This window comes from Loxodonta africana, chromosome 3 (assembly GCF_030014295.1).
Source record: "Loxodonta africana isolate mLoxAfr1 chromosome 3, mLoxAfr1.hap2, whole genome shotgun sequence".
In the NCBI taxonomy this organism is placed as follows: domain Eukaryota; kingdom Metazoa; phylum Chordata; class Mammalia; order Proboscidea; family Elephantidae; genus Loxodonta; species Loxodonta africana.
Genome location: NC_087344.1, coordinates 179,041,253 through 179,053,735, shown reverse-complemented (window position 1 = coordinate 179,053,735; position 12,483 = coordinate 179,041,253).

The window sequence follows — 12,483 nt, the reverse complement described above, 5'->3', positions numbered from 1 at the left end:
TATTGGCAGAGGAACAGACACATACGCTGTTACAGGGCAGGGCTTCCCAGCTCGGGACTAAGCCCTGCCTAGGCTCTTACCTTCTTCTGACCAAGAACGACCAGGAGAGGCTCAGAGGTTCCACAAGAACAAAGGTTTATTAGTGACAGAAAGGAAGTAAAAAAAGGCTCGTGAGGTGGAGATGGAAAGGGGTTTCCACCTACGCTAGCCCCAGTATCTCATGAACAAAGAATATCTTAGGGTTCATAAAAGGTTTTCTTCATTCATTAGATGGGTGGAGATTTCCAGGAGAAGGGGAGGGATTATGAAAATCAAATGCGCGGGTGGTTAGAATTCGAGATGGATTTCCTCGCAGAGGCTGTTGAACTAAGATGGAGTCTGTTGCGAGGACTATTGGGGTGTCAAACAGGACTTATTCTGGGATGTTGCACATGTGTAATGTCTCTGGATCCTGATTCGAGTCTGGTCGAGGGATTCCTGCTCATGATTGTCTCATGTGGAAGGTCATTAATAGGTTACCTTGATTTTTACTGCGCATGCTCTGCACCTGGTGGGGGACTTGAAAAACAGCTCAGGAGGGTTATCAGTAATACATAGCTTGTCAAGCATGTAGGGACAGGAAATATGGGCCGTTATCTTGTCTAAGCACCTAGTTTGTTAATCACAAGTAGTCCTCGAGTGCCAGCAGTAAAATTTATATGGTAGTCTGCACTTAGGTTTAAATTCCAGTGAATTTAATTATAGCCATTTAATTATAGCCAGCCTGATCTCTTGCCTGTCTCGACACTAATGGAATAGAATAGACAACCTTGAAACAGACACATATAAATATGCCCAACCAATTTTTGACAAAGGTGCCAAAGAAATTCAGTGGAGGTAAGATGGATTTTCTAACAAATAATGCTGGTGCAATTGGGCATCCATAAGCCTCTCCACTCCCCCCACCCACCCCTGCAAAAAAAAAAAAAGAAGCTTGACCTAAAGTCTACCAACTTATGCAAAAATCAATTAAAAATGAATCATGGACTTAAATGTAAAGTGTAAAACTGTAAAACTTTTAGAGAAAAAATTAGAGGATATCTTCAGGACCTAGTGCTAGGCAAAGAGTTCCTGGACTTGATGCCAAAGGAATAATTGATAAAGTGGACTTTATCAATATTAAAACATTTTGCTCTGCAAAAGATCCTGTTGATGAAAAGTTACAGACTGGGAGAAAATATTTGTAAACCACATATGAAAAAAGCTAAACAATCCAATTAGTAAATGGACAAAAGGCATAGAGGACATTTCACCAAAGAATATATACTAATGGCAAATAAGCACATGATACCAAAGAATATATATGGATAACACATAAGCTCATGACAAGATGTTCAACATCATTAGTCATTTTTGTTAGGTGCCATTGAGTCAATTTTGACTCATAGCGACCCTGTGCAGAACAGAATGAAACACTGCCCGGTCCTGTGCCATCCTCACAACTGTTGCTGTGCTTGAGCCCGTTGTTGCAGCCACTGTGTCAGTCCATCTTGTTGAGGGTCTTCCTCTTTTTCATTGACCCTCTACTTTACGAAGTGTGATGTCCTTCTCCAGGGACTGATTCCTCCTGAAAACATGTCCAAAGTATGTGAGACACAGTCTCGCCATCCTTGCTTCTAAGGAACATTTTGGTTGTACCTCTTCTAAGACAGATTTATTTGTTCTTTTGGCAGTCCATGGTATATTCAATATCCTTCGCCAACACCACAATTCAAAGGCTTCAGTTCTTCTTTGGCGTTCCTTATTTATCGTCTAGCTTTTACATGCATATGAGGCAATCAAAAACACCAGGGCCTGGGCCAGGCACGCCTTAGTCTTCAAGGTGACATCTTTGCTTTTCAACACTTTAAAGGGGTCTTTTGCAGCAGATTTGCCCAATGTAATGCATCTTTTGATTTCTTGACTGCTGCTTCCATGAGTGTTGATTGTGGATCCAAGTAAAATGAAATCCTTGACAACCTCAGTCTCTTCCCATTTATCATGATGTTGCTTATTGGTCCAGTTGTGAGGATTTTTGTTTTCTTTATGTTGAGGTGCAATCCATCCATACTGAAGGCTGTGGTCTTTGATCTTCATTAATAAGTGCCTCAAGTCCTCTTCGCTTTCAGCAAGCAAGGTTGTGTCATCTGCATAACAAGGTTTTTAGTCTTCCTCTAAGCCTGATGCCCTGTTCTTCATATAGTCCAGCTTCTCGTATTATTTGCTCAGCATACAGATGGAAAACAGGTATGGTGAAAAGATACAACCCTGACACATACCTTTTCTGACTTTAAACCATGCAGTATCCCCTTGTTCTGTCCGAATGACTGCCTCTTGATCCATGTACAGATTCCTCATGAGCACAATTAAGTGTTCCAAAATTCCCATTCTTCACAATGTTATCCATAATTTGTTATAGTTTACACAGTCGAATGCCTTGGCATAGTCAATAAAACACAGGTAAACATCTTTCTGGTATTCTATGCTTTCAGCCAGGATCCATCAGCCAGCAATGATATCCCTTATTCCATGTCCTCTTCTGAATCCAGCTTGAATTTCTGGCAGTTCCCTGTTGATATACTGCTGCAGCCGATTTTGAATTATCTTCAGCAAAATTTTGCTTGCATGTGATAATTTCTACATATGGTTGGATCGCCTTTCTTGGGAATGAGCATAAATACGGATCTCTTCCAGTTTGTTGGCCCGGTAGCTCTTTTCCAAATTTCTTGGCATAGGTGAGTGAGAATTTCCAGCATTGTGTCCGTTTGTTGAAACATCTCAGTTGGTATTCCATCAATTCCTGGAGCTTTGTTTTTAGCCAATGCCTTCAGTGCAGCTGATCATATGTGACCTCCTGAAATGGTTGAACTTCTACCAATTCTTTTTGGTATAGTTACTCTGTGTATTCCTGCGTCATTTAATGTTTTCCCCATAGAATCCTTCAGTCTTGCAACTCGAGGCTTGAATTTTTTCTTCAGTTCTTTCAGCTTGAGAAATGCTGAGCGTGTTATTCTGTTTTGGTTTTCTATCTCCAGCTCTTTGCACATGTCATCATAATACTTTACTTTTTCTTCTGGAGCCACCCTTTGAAATCTTCTGTTCAGTTCTTTTACTTCATCATTTCTTCCTTTTGCTTTATCTGCTTGACTTTCAAGAGCAAGTTTCAGAGTCTCTTCTGACATCCACTTTGGTCTTTTCTTTCTTTCCTATCTTTTTAATTGACTTCTTGCTTTCTTCATGTATGATGTCCTTGATGTCATTCCACAACTTGTCTGGTGTTTGGTCATTAGTGTTCAACATGTCAAATCTATTCTTGAGATGGTCTCTAAATTCAGGTGGGATATACTCAAGGTTGTACTTTGGTTCTCATGGACTTGTTCTAATTTTCTTCAGTTTCAACTTGAACTTGCATATGAGCAATTGATGGTCTGATCCACATTTGGCCCCTGGCCTTGTACTGACTGATGATATTGAGACTTTCCATTGTCTCTTTTCACAGATGTAGTCAATTTGATTCCTGTGTATTCCATCTGGCGAGGTCCATGTGTATAGTCACCATTTATGTTAGTGAAAAAAGATATCTGCAATGAAGAAGTTGTTGGTCTTGCAAAATTCAGTCATGCTATCTCTGGCATCGTTTCTATCACCAAGGCCATATTTTTCAACTACCGATCCTTCTTGTTTCCAACTTTTGTATTCCAGCACCAGTAATTATCGGTGCGTGCTGATTGTATGATCAATCAATTTCAGACTGCAGAAGTTGGTAAAATCTTCGATTTCTTCATCTTTGGCCTTAGTGGTTGGTGTGTGAATTTGAATAATAGTCGTATTAACTGTTCTTCCTTGTAGGCATATGGATATTATCCTATCACTGACAGTGTTGTACTTCAGGATAGATCTGGAAATGTTAGTTTTGACAATGAATGCAATGCCATTCCTCTTCAAGTTGTCATTCCCAGCGTGGTAGACCATATGATTGTCTGATTCAAAATGACCAATACCAGTCCATTTCAGCTCGCTAAGGCCTAGGATATTGATCTTTATGTGTTCCATTTCATTTTTGACAATTTCTAATTTTCCTATATTCATACTTCGTACATTCCAGGTTCCAATTATTAATGGATGTTTGTGGCTGTTTCTTCTCATTTTGAGTCATGCCACATCAGCAAACGAAGGTCCTGAAAGCTTTACTCCATCCACGTCATTAAGGTTGACTCTACTTTGAGGAGGCAGCTCTTCCCCAGTCATCTTTTGAGTGCCTTCCAACCTGGGGGGCTCATCTTCTGGCACTATATCAGACAATCTTCTGCTGCTATTTGTAAGGTTTTCACTGGCTAATGTTTTTTAGAAGTAGACTGCCGGGTGCTTCTTCCTAGTCTGTCTTAGTCTGGAAGCTCAGCTGAAACCTGTCCTCCATGGATGACCCTGCTGGTATCTGAATACCGGTGGCATAGCTTCCAGCATCATAGCAACACACAAGCCCCCACAGTACAGCAAACTGACAGACACATGGGGGAACTGTAAATTAAAATCACAATGAGATATCACTGCACACCTATCAGAATGGCTAAAATAAAAGCAAAAGCAAACAAACAAACAAAAATACTGACAATACCAAATACTGGCCAGGGTGCAGAGATCACCCACACAATGTTGGTGAGAAGATAAAATGGTACAACCACTCTAAAAAAACAGTTTGGCAGTTTCTTTAAAAACTAAGCATGCAGCTACCGTATGAACGAGTAACTATACTCTTGGGCACTTCTCACAGAAAAGTGAAGACTTATGTTTACACAAAAACCTGTACCCAAATGTTCATAGCAGTTTTATTCTTAATAATAAAAAAAACTGGAAACAACCCAGGGCATTTTGTGTACTGGAATTATGCAGTTGAAGCATTTTAGCTATTTGCTTCCATGTCCTTCTCCCCAAGTAAGTTTTATTTTTCAGGGCGGAGATCTTATTCACATGTGAAAGGGAGCATAGGATGGGAAAGGTTACTAGACCGTGTGGGTCAAATCCTACCTGCCATCTGTCCGGCCATGGAGAGGTTATTTGATTTTTCTGTGTCTTTATCTGTAATGATGATAATAAGGCTTCAACAATAATTCCCAGGGTTTCAAATGTCCGATTTACCGTCAACTTGTACTTTGTACTTGCCCTTTAACATCATGTAAATGTGCCCTCACTTTGAAACAATTGAACCAGCTCCTACTTGAAGAAAATTCTTCCTCACAATCACTTGCTATACATGCAGGTTTTAAATCATTGGAAAGGCTTCAAGCCTTTTCTTGCACTAAAGTTCAGCAAAATAAGAACCGTATGCACCTGTTCCGACTTACCTACAAATCCAACAGACACACTCAGGAACGGATCTCGTTCATCGTTCCCGACCCGGGGGCGGCCTGTACCTGCGAAGGACTTAGGGCAGCTCCTGGCACACAGTAAGCTTATACCTCTGACATGTAGCTTCTGGTACTCGCCTGGAGCTAAATGTTTTAATAAATTTTAGTGTTTGTTGAAAGAGTGAACGAGTGAGGGAATGAATGAATTATTAAGGTTCGAAAATATTTCCCCACAGGTGTATAAGTTGCTGACTCTTTTCTATCCCTATCACTGTAATTCTAATTGGGGCACTTATCATATCTCATTACACTAGTATAATAAACTACAACCTAATAAATGAGATAATGTGTAACACACTTAGGCCAATGCTGGGCACAAAATAAACACTCAATATTTATAACCATGATTAGATTACTTGAGTCTTAACTAACTCCTTCACAATACCATCAGAGGAAATCATTCTAAAATATATGCCAATCTCCTGATTACAAACCTCCACTTGCTCTCATAATAAAGTAGGAAGTATAAATCTATTAGCGTAACAGTTTAAAAACAAAACAAAACCCTTTGTTGTCAAGTCGATTCCAACTCACAGCGGCCCTATAGGATAGAGCAGAACTGCCCCACAGCTTAATAGTTAAGGCCTCACAATCTGACCTTAACCTAGTTTCGTAGTACAAATAACGTGCTCAGTATATAATAGCCATAAGTATGTTTACGATCTTTTCCACTAGATTCTTTTCCACATCCTATATTCCAACCATGTGAAGTTACAAAGTTACTATTTCCTGAAGAAGCCATGATTCTGTCAGAAATGTCCTCCCACTCTTTATCTGGCAAATATTTTCTCTTTAATGAAGCCTCCATGCCAGTACCCCTCTCTACCCATCTACCACCCATCCATTTATCCCTCTAAATCATTTTACAAACTTTCTTTTTTTTAATCCCTGGGGTCCCCCAACACAGTGCCTAGCACGTAATGCTCATTAGTGTTTGTTGAATTGGATTGAGGAGGAAAGAAAGAAGTGCTTAAGTCACCAATTTTCTAAACTCCTGAAACCTGTTTTAGTGTTTTTTTGGAATGTGGTCATTATAACTGAATGCCGTGTGCAATGTTTGGTAAAGCACTTGAGTTTCTAAGAAGTAGGGCACTCATTGTTAAGAGAGTATAAAAAGTTGCCACGCGAATCTCCGAGGAAACCCTGAGTATGTATCACCAAGGGGTTTATCCCAGCTTGTTGGTAAAGCAGCCTCCGCCATTTTGACTGCCTTTCTCTCTCACTCTCTGTCCTCCAGCAACAATCCTCCCAGCCACAGTGGCCTAATGCCTTCCAAAGCTCCCAAACACGCACACCTGGGTCCACGTTTTCGCCATTATCCTTTCCACCTCTCTTTCAGTTGCCCTGAAGTCCACCCTGAGTCATGACAAACCCAATTTATGTCAGAGTAGAACTGTGCTCCACAGGGTTTTCGATGGCTGACTTTTTAGACGTAGATCACCATGTCTTTCTTCCGAGGTACCTCTGGATGGGCTCTAACCTCTAACCTTTCAGTTAGCATCCAAGCACATTAACCGTTTGCACCACCTGGGGGCCCTCCCATCTCTCTTACCGATCTCCATTCTCTCTCCCATCAAAAACTCCAATTGCTATGGCTTTATTTGTAGCTATTTTAAATTATTTCAATACCTTGATGACTAACACAACTTCCAGTGTTTCTTCTACACATAGCCCTGTCACATTACTTGAACATTTGAGTATTTTAAGTTAATTCCTGGTTTGATTTTATAAATGCCAGCCAGGAATTTTACCTCATCCTTCAAATTATTGCCGCTGCATAGACAGTGCCAGAGGATATAGACTTTACATAACGCTGAGTCCAACTTTGTATCGACTTGCCGTAGTTTTCAAAAATTAAAACAGATTACTTTTATTTTAAAAGGAACAAATTTATATTCATTATATAACTAAATCAAAGAGTTCTTAGAGCAAAGATACCATTAAAAAGGTACATGAATCTATTAAATACTACTTTTATTCACTTAATTTTCTGTGTGGTAAAATTTTCTGGTAAGATTTTTACTTTTCTAAATAAATTTTCTGTCAGAGCTTTTCCCATTTCTTTAATTAGCTAGTTCTTTTTTCATTAATAATTCACTCTTTGGCCAAAATTAATCTACAAAGGATTAGAGTACTCCTTCCCTGGCTAGTTTTAACTTATGATCACTGACCCCCTATTTTACTGAATTCTCATCACTCCATCATTTAGAGAATAGAAATATAATCTTAATTAAAAAAAATTCTGTCTACCGTTTCTCTTTCCTTCTATATATGATATCAAATCTGATCATAGAAACACATTTTCCATTTGTAGCCTGAGTTTCCTCAGACCTCCTTAGCCTGTGACAGGGACATGGTATCAGCAGTAACTCAAATTTCACAGGTCCCTTCCTCTTGACATGGGAAACACTGGTGGCATGGTGGTTAAGAGTTACATACGCTAATCAAGATGTCGGCAGTTTGAATCTACCAGGCACCCCTTGGAAACTCTGTGGGGCAGTTCTTTTCTGTCTTACAGGGTCGCTATGAGTTGGAATTGACTGGTTGGCAATGGGTTTGGTTTTTTTTTTTTTTTTTTGGTTTCCTCTTGACATGGAACTTCCAGCCCCATGAAAATTCCAAACTCCCACCACCCAAGGCCTCTGACCTATAGAGCAGCAAGGCCTCTAAACCGCCAAAGCTGCACTGTGAAATATGATACAATGGGGGCTATATCTCCTCCTATTTGGGTCAGTCTCTGAGAGTGGGGCTTCTCAGAGATGCTTCTCCTACTTCACTGTATGTATTTTTAATAAAATAGTATCTCTTTATTTTATTTTATTTAGTCATTCTCTTTTCCCTGTTACGGAACAAACGCCACACTTTAACATTCAGAATCATTTTTCCTCTTCAATGCTTCAGGCGTTCTGGCTCAGCCAAGCAGGGGTCTGGCAGTTTTTTTTCTTTTAGTATGAATTTTCCACCCAGACATGCTCAGCCTGTACAAACAGCTCTGTCAACTACCCCACCATTCATCAGACATATCCAGCGTGCCTAAACCCTGGAAGGGGACAAAGCCTAGACTCAAGTTGACTCCCTACTCTATATTAAAAATGAATTAAGAAATTGAGCAAAAATTGGTTGGATTAAATCCTCTTGCAGATTTTTTCATTTCAAAAAGAGAACATCTGAAAATGATAATACCTTAACTCAAAGAAACAAATGCCTAAGAGCAAAACTTCTGAAGTGGGGGAGCAGGCAGGGGAAACACTGTTCAGAGATTTTTCTATCAAATCACACTCTAAATGGGACCATAGAGGCAGACTCCTAAAAAAAAATCCAGATCTTTCCAAACTCAAGCATTTGGGGCCTATGGAACAGCTTCAGGCCCTAGGTCCTAAGTAGCCCAGCCAGTACCCTCTTCTGTCCCAAGGACCCTCTAACGTCTGCATTCATATGCTAGCTGACTGCCAGCCACAGAGAGAAACTTCACACAGGTTTATTGTGGTAATTTTAGGATCCAAAGACAACCTGACATTTAAGTTTTACCACTAATTACTCTAACAATCACCCTACTGTTTTTCAGTACCACAGCTAGTTTCTTTCATTTCTAGCCAAGCTTTCTTTTTGAAATAAAAGTGATTTCCCACTTGACTGCTTTTGCTACCTATCTGTGGAAATCTGTGAAAATCTTTCCTTTAGATTTATTTTATTTTTAAATCCATCTGAGGCTGTTCTCTCTTCTATTTTTAGAAGATTTCTTTTCAAAGTGTGTCGACAGTGGTTGATCATATAGCTGTGAGATTGAGCGTTTGCCATTGTGGGGAAGGGAGAAGTGGGACAGTGGCATCCATAGGGCTCCATGCTGAGCTCTTTACACACAAGTGGAATCCTCACAACTTCCCTAGTATTGCCTTTAATTACAGACGGGAGGCACAGCACCAAGAGGCATAGGGAGGTGCTCTAGGTCATACAGCTCTGAAGGCGTTGAGACTGGATTTCAACCCAGGTCTGTCAAATTCCAGATCCCACTCAATTTCCATATACCAAAAACCCTCCAGGAGTCAGAGAGAGAGTTCCAGAGGTAGTTCCCTCACACCAGGCAAGACCCTGCTTTTAAGTATAGCAATCCTTTCCTGACACGCCTCTTAATGGAAGTTACAGCGTTTACCATTTTAGAAGAGTTTTTCTGCCTCGTGTTTGTCTACAAATAGATGTCTCAATTATTTTGCCTCACTTGTATATATTTTGTGTCTCAGAGATGCACAGGTCTAAAATTTATCCATATATTCTTACAAAGTCCTAGACTGTAAATGTACACTCTTTCTGTCTCTCCTGAGACTACTGGTTAGGATAAAATTACTTGGTAATATTTAGCTGAATTACAGCTATCAAGTGAAGTATGAAATCAGGCTACAAGATTGGAATGTACAGTCTCAAAGAGCTGCTTCTAGATGATAGGGTTAATTTTTACTATGTCCTTGATGTAAGATGATTTTGACACAATTGATTGGGAAAACAGTGAGCCCTTGTCTGTAACAGTTTGATAACTGCAGTGAAGTGGAAAATTAATGTTAATATAAATTGGTAAACATCAATCATACATGTTAGGTGAAGGTTACTAAAGTCAAATATTTATACAGAACATGCTTGGAATCCTGAGTATTAACTTGCCTCTGTAAACTCTCCTGAATTTTGTATTGTGTGGTCAGCTGTGCTATTCTACCAAGAAATACTCAACCAGTGAGGTCAGCTTGTTCAAGTATCTGTGAAAAAAAAGAAATGTGTATACAATCATATAAATCATTGGGTCAATACCACCTAAAGAAAACACAGCAGCTATGTATGAATAAAAAAAAGAATGTAACTAGACAATTTCTAAATCCTAAAGTAATTTGTGACATATTATCTAGTTACAATAGCCTACATCAGCACCTTTCATAAAAATGGCAAGCTGGCCAAAGTTTCGATTTGGGCAAATTCATGTCACCTGCTTTGGGTTAATCCTCATTTAAACTATCAAGTTCAGTAAATAAATAAAACTATTTTTATTTAATTTTTAAAATGTTTTCTCTCTCATGTTAGGAGCAGATCTCTGGTAAATCAACACGCCCATTCTCAGTAAAAATATTCCCCAAATCTCTGAAAGTCCTCCTGCTCTAGGAAGTGTTCTATCATCTTTGCAATACAAAATACCGCATCCTATTTTTTATTCCTAGTAGGAAACCCTGGTAGCATAGTGGTTAAGTGCTGCGGCTGCTAACCAAAAGGTCGGCAGTTCGAATCCACCAGGCGCTTCTTGGAAACTCTCTGGGGCAGTTCTACTCTGTCCTATAGGGTCGCTATGAGTCAGAATCAACTGGACGGCAGTGGGTTTTTATTCCTAGTAGTACTGTACTCACTAGCAGCATTCCTCATTTGCCATTTCTTACATATTACCTTAAGGAGCCCTGGTGGTATGGTGGTTAAGTGCTTGGCTACTAACTGAAAGATGGTTCAAACTCACTACCCGCTCTGTGGGAAAAAGATGTGGCAGTCTGCTTCCGTAAAGATTACACCCTTGGAGACCCTGTGGGGCAGTTTTACTCTGTCTTCCAGGGTCCTGGAGCCTTGGTGGTGCAGTGATTAAGAGCTACGGTTGCTAACCAAAAGGTTGACAGTTCAAGTCCACCAACTGCTCCTTGGAAACCCTATGGGGCAGTTCTACTCTGTTTTATAGGGTCACTATGAGTCGGAATCGACTTGATGACAATGGGTTTGGGTTTGTATAGGGTTGTTATGAGTTGTAATAGACTCGATGGCAAGGGGTATATATTACCTTTATTATTATTTATATTTTACAACAAATTATTTGTATTTTCCATGTATGCAATTTATATGCTAAAAATAGACTGTACAGTCCTAGAAACATAGGCTGACTATCCATCTTTATAGTCCCTTCGGGGCTCAGTGTGCAGCCATTCAAGTAGTCAGTGGTCAATACTGAGCAACTCAGAGCTGTTGATTAATCTTCCACCATTTTTGTGAATTTTAAGTAGGTTTATATTCTCCAATAAACACGAAGTATTTTAGCTAGAATATACTATTGATGTGGAAAGCAAAGCACATCAGATTTTAGTTTACACATAGATACCTTTATTGCAACTAATATGGGTATAAATATGGTACTGGGATAGTCACTAACAAACATTGCATAAACTCTGAACATAATATGTAAGAATTCGAGAACTAAAATACCAGAATAGGCCTTGAAAAATTTTCAAATTATCATCTGCCTCAGCATTAAACAATCTTTTAATGATTATTATAGTTTTGATGTATTGTAGATATTATTCATTAATAACCTTAGTATACTAAAATAAACCTTAGTATACTATGTCACATTAAATATTTTGGTGCATATTCACTACTTTATACTTGCCAAGGAACATGGTAATATAAATCTTTTAAAGCTTTAAATCTTCCTGGTGCTGGCTCATTTGCTGCTTTGGGAGATCTAATAACCATTCTCTAATTTTATTTTTCCCTTTCTTTTTCGATGATCCAACAGCTTTTATATTTTTTTCATTTCGATGATTTTCATATACACATTCAACTGAATTTAACATGGACTTAATTCTAACCTTGAAAAATCCGTAAAGTATATATTTGGTGAGACTGATAAGAATCTTCAGACCTAATTATGAATTCTGCCATTCTTTGGGAGCTAGAGTGTATATATACATATATATATAAGCTACAGTATGTGTGTGTGTATATATATATATCCCTGATGTGTCTGTCAGTTTGTCGTACTGTGGGGGCTTGTGTGTGGTTGTGATGCTGGAAGCTATGCCACCGGTATTCAGATACCAGCAGGGTCACCCATGGGGGACAGGTTTCAGCTGAGCTTCCAGACTAAGACAGACTAGGAAGAAGGACCCAGCAGTCTACTTCTGAAAAGCATTAGCCAGTGAAAACCTTATGAATAGCAGCAGAACACTGTCTGATATAGTGCTGGAAGATGAGCCCCCCAGGTTGGAAGGCACTCAAGAGATGACTAAGGAAGAGCTGCCTCCTCAAAGTACAGTCATCCTTAATG